The 8,257-nt window shown below is 41.2% G+C and overlaps 1 pseudogene; it reads right to left on the reverse strand.

Moving 5' to 3' along the window:
• LOC127226921 (ATP synthase subunit gamma, mitochondrial-like) overlaps positions 1–7,862 on the reverse strand; it is a 33,397-nt pseudogene extending 25,535 nt beyond the window's left edge.
• Between the last annotated feature and the right edge of the window lie 395 nt (positions 7,863–8,257).

An 8,257-nucleotide genomic window follows, 5' to 3' on the forward strand; every position in this document is an offset into this window, starting at 1 on the left:
GATCTGGCTAGAGTGTGGACCTCAGAACGTGCAGGATGTGCTGACTGTTTCTGAAAATTTTAGTTTATACTTTGTGTCATGTTCACCATGTAAATGCTTTGTGTTAGGTGTTAATGCACAGGTTAGTAGATTTTCAAAAGAGTTTGCAAGTATGAGCATCATATTTTGATTGGGTATTAGACTCCAGTGTGCAGAAGCATATAAAGAATTGAGCTTCATGGTGAAACCTGAACCAGGAATCTTTGTCCCTTGGAGACATGCCTAACTAACAGTGTTATAAAGTTTAAACTACATTTCTAGAACATGACAATTTCCACCTGTATCCCTCTCAGAACTTCCCAAGAAGGTCCCACTATACAGTCTGTTAGGGCATATGTGAAAGGTGGCAGCCATCCTTCAGCCCATGGTTAAGGACTTTTCCTACCAGCATCATGCCCAAGCCTTGGAATTGCATATGAGTTCCTCTTTTTCTTTTTCTCTGTATCCCTATACATTTCTGAATTAAAACACAAAGGGTGTGGCCTGGAGAAATGACTCAGCTCTTCCAGAGGTTCAATTTCCAGCAACTATTGGTGGTTCACAACCATCTATAATTAAATCTCAAGGGATCCAATTTCCCATTTTGGCCTCTGAGGGCAACAGGTACACACATGGTACACAGATATTCACATAGTTGAACATCCATACACACCAAACTTTAAAGGGTGGGAGTGGAGGCAGTAAGTCAGAAAAGAAGCCCTAATTCTTGTTTTATCTGCCAGTACCTGTGCTTTCTAAAAATCTAGAGGGGATTTTTGTCTCTCCAGTATCTTACTTCCCGCCCTGAGCACTATAATTTTAGCATAAACTGTATTAATTCAGCATCTACCCAAGTGAAAAATTCATTAACAATTTTTATAGCAGAATGAGGAAGAACAATTGGCCATAAGAAGACCAATGTTTGGGTGTTGAAAAAAAATCATGCTTGCCTGTTTTCATACTGTTTAATACTAAACAAAGCAAGCTCTACTTTCTTCCACAGGACCAGTATAGAGCCATGAGGTTTATGTGGTATTGAAGGGAAAAAAGAAGGAAGGGGAGGGGGAAAAAAGAAATGAAGGGAGAAAGTCTCAGGAAAATGTAAGCACTAACAGAAAGAAGAAAGCCAAAGACACTGGTTTACAGAAGAATATGGGCTAGGAATGAAGAAACTAAAGACATAAGAATCAATAATGATGATAATAATAATAATGTTGGATAGGCAAACATGGGCCTGATAATATATTATGACATAAATGATACATGCTATGAACAAGTAAAGACATTTTAAATGGGAATTGTTGATTCTAAATGAGTGCAAACACAAGTGTACATTAGCTAAGGTGGACCTAGGACAGCTCTGCTGAAAGGCTTGCTGATGTTTCATCCCTGATTCCAGGATCAAGATCTCTACCGAAAGGTTTCTTGTTGGGCTGTCATTTCAATGTGGCCATTGATAATAAAATGTGTTTGATATTGCAGAACCAGGGCTTGAGCCCAGATCCGTCTCTTCTCAGCTGTGTGATCTTGAATAAGCCACTTAACTTCAGGTCAGCGGCTTTGCTTTTTAAATAGACATAACAATGCCTACTTTGTTAGAATTGAGAACACCAAATTAAACAAAATATATGGAAAAATATTACACCAGGGGCACTCAGAGAATGTCAGCTCCATCAGGCTAATGACTTCCATGTGCCTAAATTAGGTGCTGTCCAGCAGTGTTCAATGCACACGGCCTTCAGTTAGTGTCTCTGGTCTTTGACATAGAAAAAGATTTACACCAGAGAGGTCACTGCCTGCTTTTCCATGTGTGCTCTGTGAAGCACCATATTTTAAAACTGGAACAAGTGTATTGCATGCAGGATCCATCCCGTGACGAAAATATTTAGACTAGGAACTGCAGAGAAAGCTTGTGAAGTTTTTAGCAATGTAATTGGAAAACATGGCCCAATTCCAAAGCAATTTGAAATGCAGATTAAAAGCAGTATGTTTTGATGATACTGAAATCCAGGCAAAGAATCCTACATGAATGTGATGCTTTCTCTCCATGCTGCAGACTTCATAAAATAAAACTGTCAGGGTGTGGAAGGGTAAGTGCCCTGGAACTCCGCAGTAACCATGAACTTGGTACTTGCAAAAGTCAAGTGAACTGTAAATAGCTATGTGAAAATTACATGAAGTGGAGTGCTGGGGTGATCAGCATTGAATGCTTTTTCCACCCCACTACCTGGTACCAATTTGTATCGCTGATCCTATCTCTCTACTTAGATATTACTAAAATTGTAAGATTTTAGGATTATAGGAAATATAACAGGAAAGTTGTTTGCCAAGATGTTTGTTTTTTTCTGGCTTAGCACAGAACAGGTGATTTTAAATATTTTTAAATCTGGAAAGGAAAACAGAAATGAGTTAGTATTATTTTGCTCAAAATGTGTTCCATTAAAGAAGCAGAACACTGCTGCCTTTAAGAAGGGATTTATTTCTAGTGTGTGTGTGTGTGTGTGTGTGTGTGTGTGTGTGTGTATGTCTGTGTGTGCATGTGTGTGTGTCTTGGTGTGTGTCTGTGTGTGTCTGTGTGTGCATGTGTGTGTCTCTATGTGTATGTGTGTGTATGTATGTGTGTCTGTGTGTGTGTCTCTGTGTGTGTATCTCTGTGTGTGTATGTGTATGTGTGTGTCTGTGTGTGCATGTGTGTGTCTCTATGTGTATGTGTGTCTGTGTGTGTGTCTCTGTGTGTGTATCTCTGTGTGTGTGTGTATGTGTATGTCTGTGTGTGTCTGGTGTGCGTGTGTGTGTGTGTGTGTGTCTCGGTATGTGTCTGTATGTGTGTGTGTTTCTGTGTCTGTGTGTGTGTGTGTCTGTCTGTCTGTCTGTGTGTCTGTGTGTGTCTATATGTGTATGTGTGTGTGTGTGTCTCGGTGTGTGTCTGTGTGTGTGTCTGTGTGTGCGTGTGTCTGTGTATGTGTGTGTGTGTCTGTCTGTCTGTGTGTCTGTGTGTGTCTATATGTGTATGTGTGTGTGTGTGTGTGTCTCGGTGTGTGTCTGTGTGTGTGTCTGTGTGTGCGTGTGTATGTGTGTCTGTGTGTGCGTGTGTATGTGTGTGTGTGTCTGTCTGTCTGTGTGTCTGTGTATGTGTCTATATGTGTATGTGTGTGTGTGTGTGTCTCAGTGTGTATCTGTCTATGTGTCTGTGTGTGTGTGCATGCACACGAGTACATACGCTTGCTTAAGGGTGCTCACTAGAATTACAAGTGTAAACCACTGCAGTGAGCTTTTTACATGCTTGCTAGGAATCTAATTCAGGCCCTCAGGCACATATGGCACTTTACAAATCCAGCCATCTCTCCAGCCCCAAGGGATAGGACTTTTAATTGAACAAATTCCAGGAATCTTTGTTTTCTTTTTTCTGAGCAATCATCAACACAATTACAAGGTAATTTCCTATAGTAACATGCTGTCTTGAAAATACATTATATTCACACTACACTAAGCAAGGCTAAGGTAGGTGACGCTATGAGCTTTATCCAAGACATGTTTCCTTGGGATGCTTGCTTGCCAGCTGAGTTGAAACTAACTCCCTCAGCCTTCACCAGAATTCTGATGCCTAATTCATGTGTAGAAAATCTCCCATGTGGAAAATATATTGCTTTGAAAATATAGTACGATATGGACTTCACTAAATGGTGCCAGCTGACCCTCGGAATAGAATAAGAAATATGTTTTTCTAATTGAGCTTCATGATTCAGAGATGTGCTTATCCCCCTGACTTGAAAATACATTTTCATTAGACATGGGAATTTATAATGAAAACATCGCAAAGGAAATTCTTTTCATTATTTATCATTTTCATTTATTAAACAATAGGGAAATAGACACTGAACTTAAACCTTTGGGATAATAATAATTTCTAATTATGAGAGTTTTTAGTTTTGAATTTGTGGCATTAGAATGTTTAAGAAGTATTCTTGTTTAGAGCCAGGATTATTGTATTGATTGTATTCTTTTCATATTAAATTGTTATTTTGTTTTGGATTGGGTTAGCTTTTTTGTTTTTGTTTTGTTTTGTGATAGTGTATTATGTAAACCAGGATAGCATCAAACTCCCTATGTTGCCAAGGCTGGTCTCCCAAGTGTGAGGATGGCAGGCAAAGGCAAAAAACATTTGTCTTTGCATTTGTTTATAACTTACATGGAGGGATTTCTAGACAGTTTTTTATATGTGTATGTTTTTTTCTTGCTAGTCCTCCCAGATATCTTGTTTGACCTCTATCCCCATTTACTCTCCCCTTGTCTGGATTACTGGTTCTAATATTGTCTGGATAGAGTAGAAGAAAACAATAGTAATCATATCTCATGCAGGCAAAGGTCGTGATTAACTTAAGACAGAATGCCAAGTGAGTGATGGAGACCAATGGAAGAAAACACTGTGGCTAAAACAAGCTGGACCAAATTAGTAGCAGAGCCTTAGTGTGAATTAATTCTAGGAGCAAATGTCAACAATATTACTACAGAAACTTCTTACACATTCCATGCTGCATTCATCAGACTGAGCTGTGCTTTTTAAGGGGCGAGGTTAGTGCACAATTGGTCCTACCAGAATTCAGGATCTTTCATGCAGCCAGTGTTCCATCAACAATGAGGAAATAGATTGAGCCTTTGACATTACCCGCTGACATTGACCTAGGTTTTTATGCTATAGCATATGTAGTTTTCTCTATGAGAACTTTGGATTGATTATCATAGTTCTGCAAGACAGTATAGCAGAGTGGAGCCAGAACAGGATCTGATTTGTATGTCTCTCATACTGGTTACTAATCAAGCTCTTTCTTCTTCATCTAAGAGGACAACAACCTCCTTGGTCCTGCCCATACCTCACCATTCTAGTATGAAAGGGAACTTTCCCTTATTGCATCCAGCCTGGGTCTGGAGATGAGCACAGTACAAAGGCAGAGGGACAGAGGGACACATAGGCCCTGCTGTTTGGCTTTACCCTCAGCAAATTCTTCCTCAAACAAACAGCTTAGGTTCAAACAAAAGAAGGGGAAAGTGGGAACATTTTAAGGCATAACTAAAGATATGAAAGGATTATTAGACTTGAAAACCAGATGTCTGATTTGGTGAGGGACTGAGGAAAAACAAAAAGAAATTATAATTTAAAAACAGTGGTGTTGGAGCTAAAAATGTGAGGAGGAAAAACAATCCAATTTAAAATACTTCTGCCTATGGACTAACCCTCAGGAGGGACCAATGACATGCATGACATGGGCAGTAGGATTTAGATGTCATTTAGGAAAATTAGCATTAACCTGATCCTTACTGAGGTAGTTTGGAAGTCAGGGCTGGCGACTCTCTCCCCCTCTCCCACCCAGGCCTCGGGGACCACAGGAGGTTATTTATGTAGGCTGGATAAAGGAGCTGTCTCCAGGACTGCGGACCACAGCCAAGGTACGGCGCTGCACTGCTGGCAGGGTTATGGGCCACAGTAAATGCCAGGGGTCTCTGCCTCCATTCTCTGTGCTGTTTGTATGCTGGGGTCTTACGCAATGAGAAGCAGCTGTTCTGTGGCCCGCTAGATGAGGATCGCTGAAGGCGCTGCCCAAATGAGTTAAAATGACCTGGAAAGCAATTGCTACCATGCATTTGATAGCTTCAGGGTCACTTTCACACCAGCATAGAAGGATCATATTCAAATAAAGGCTAGGGAATAGAGTAGCATTTCCGGGGCTGTTTTCTTCCCTTCAAATGTCATTGACCAAAAAATAATAAAATAAAATGAAACAAAAATGCAGTATTGGGACCATAGATGAAGGTGCTATGTAGAATTTTGGGAAAGGGGAAATAGTTCTTGCTTTTGCTCACATTTAGTTAACATAAATACAGGTGTGCATGTATAGATACATCCATGACCTGAATAATTCTATCATCACATGAAAATCACTGGACATGTGGAAATCCATTCTGCTACTTGGGCACACACAGATCACTTAACTTGTAAAATCTAAAACTGCAGAATCCATCAGTGTGTTCCTATCTATCTTGAAGCAGGCAGAACTTGATAGATACAGGGATCTGCAGGGCCCCTTAGCTGGGCTTGGAGTTGCCAGCACAAGAGGGAAGAGAATCTGATCTGTGCCAGGTGTGGCACTATGCACCATGTCAGCACTATCCCCCTGCATCAGTGCGCAAAAACCCATATGCTTCTGTGCGCAGGCACTTTTATTTTCTTTCATAATGAAGACAGCAAAGACAGTTTTCATCATGGCTAAATGCTAATAAGCCACAGAAGTCAACTTGACCTCAATCTTTAGCACTAAAACATTATGGGGATCTGTTAGCTACAAAGATACCACGGGAGGAGTGCCCCAACACACTGGTTTGAATCAAACATGATTTACTATCATATATATGTGAGTTGGCTGGGCTCAGATGGTCACAGCTGAGCACAGTTGGAAGGGGCTCTGCTCCATGTCGTGCTCTGTGACATCCATCTTTTTCGTAGGACCAGCAAACTGGCAGAGTGAGTTCTGCTGATTATAATGGCAGATGTGCAAATCTGTGTAGGGAAACACATACGGCACAACATGATGACCACCTGAATCCACTAAGCCATAAAAAATAGCACACAGCCAAGCTCAAGCAGGCATAGGAGGAGCAATAAAGTCACTAGGCCCGTGGTGTAGATAGGTAAGGGTAAAGGATTGAGGTCCATATGTAATGAACCTCCTTCATACTCAACCCAGGCACTGTTGCCTAGAATTATTCCTGGGAGTTTGAGCACTTCTGGGAGCTTTAGGTTTTATTCTAGTGTGTACAAATCAATATGAGGAGAAACATTGGCTAGGAGCACTGGTGCTGGCCTTAATATCAGACAACCACATTCACAAACCCCACAGCCATCCACAAGGTCTTGCAATGGGGAAAAGCTGGCAGGGTGATCAGTCCAGCTGACACCCAGGCCCACGACCAGGGCTGTGAGTTGGCCCACCCCAACATCCACCTCATCTATGAACTAGAGCATGAGAAGGGGATGAGCCTACAGGCCCAAAACTGCAGGATATTCATGACACAAGACAACAACAGAAGTCAAGAGGGAGCCACATGGAAGACCGTTGTGGATAGTATGACAGGGGACAGAGGCCTCAAATGAGACCAAAATCAGAGCAATGACTCGTGGCAATTAGCATTTGCAAAGACAGATAGAGGACTAAAGGGTAAAATGTGGGTGTGTGACTCACCAGACCACACTACAGCTTCCTCAACAAGATTCTTCCTTATTTTTCTTCTCCTTCTCCTTCTCCTTTCTTGTTCTTCTTTGTTTTACTTTGTTTGTTCAGGTTTGTTTTTGGAAGGGATGTTGCAAGTGTGGATGGGGGTTGGGGAATGGGGAGATGGATGAGATCGGAATGAATAATGTGAAAACCACAAGAAAACAATAAATGTTAACAATTTAAAAAAAAAAAGATATGTTTTTTTAAAAAAAGAATGGGGTCTTGGCCAATTGATTACTGAAACCTTGTATTCTCCTATGTGATAAGTGCTATGTGTTTAACATCACAAAGTCAGTGTTTGATTTTTGTTGTTGTTTTGTTGCCACCATAGGCCTTACAACTCATTAGGAGGCCAATTTTGTAGACTCCTTAACAGTTCTCGAGGCTGTGTCATGGGGGCTTACTGTCTGAAAGGCCAAGCTAACCATGAGCTGCCAGTTTGGCAGAATGTTTACTTACCCTCATTTCCACTACTATATGCAGGTTAGAACCACTTGGTATTACTGCCTCCTCTGATTGCAAAGCATCACAGTGAGCTGTGCTTCCATCCTTGGAGGTGTGGGCCTGTTTCTGCATGTCGATATACTAGGTGGATCTCCAGGACACACTGTGTCCATTGTGAACACCTGAGGTGGACCTGGGCCATTTTGCTCCACAGACATACCGTTGTCAGCTGGCTAGGAGAGCCAGAAAATGAAAGAACAGTTGAGTTGATCGATTCCTCATTAGTCTTGTGTTGTTGTTGTTTTCACATGTATTTATCTATGTGTGTGTACACTGGCATATCCATGTGTCTACACACTTGCACATGTGAATGTTAGAGAACAGCTTCAGGAATTGGTTCATTCCTTGCAGTGTGAGGGTTCCAGGAAATTAACTCTGTTCATTTAGCTTGGCAGCAAGCACCTTTATCCCCCTGGACAACATCATTGGCCCATTAGTCTTATTGTTAATCAAACTCTGATCTAGAA

Source organism: Phodopus roborovskii, unplaced genomic scaffold (assembly GCF_943737965.1).
Source record: "Phodopus roborovskii unplaced genomic scaffold, PHOROB, whole genome shotgun sequence".
Lineage (NCBI taxonomy): Eukaryota > Metazoa > Chordata > Mammalia > Rodentia > Cricetidae > Phodopus > Phodopus roborovskii.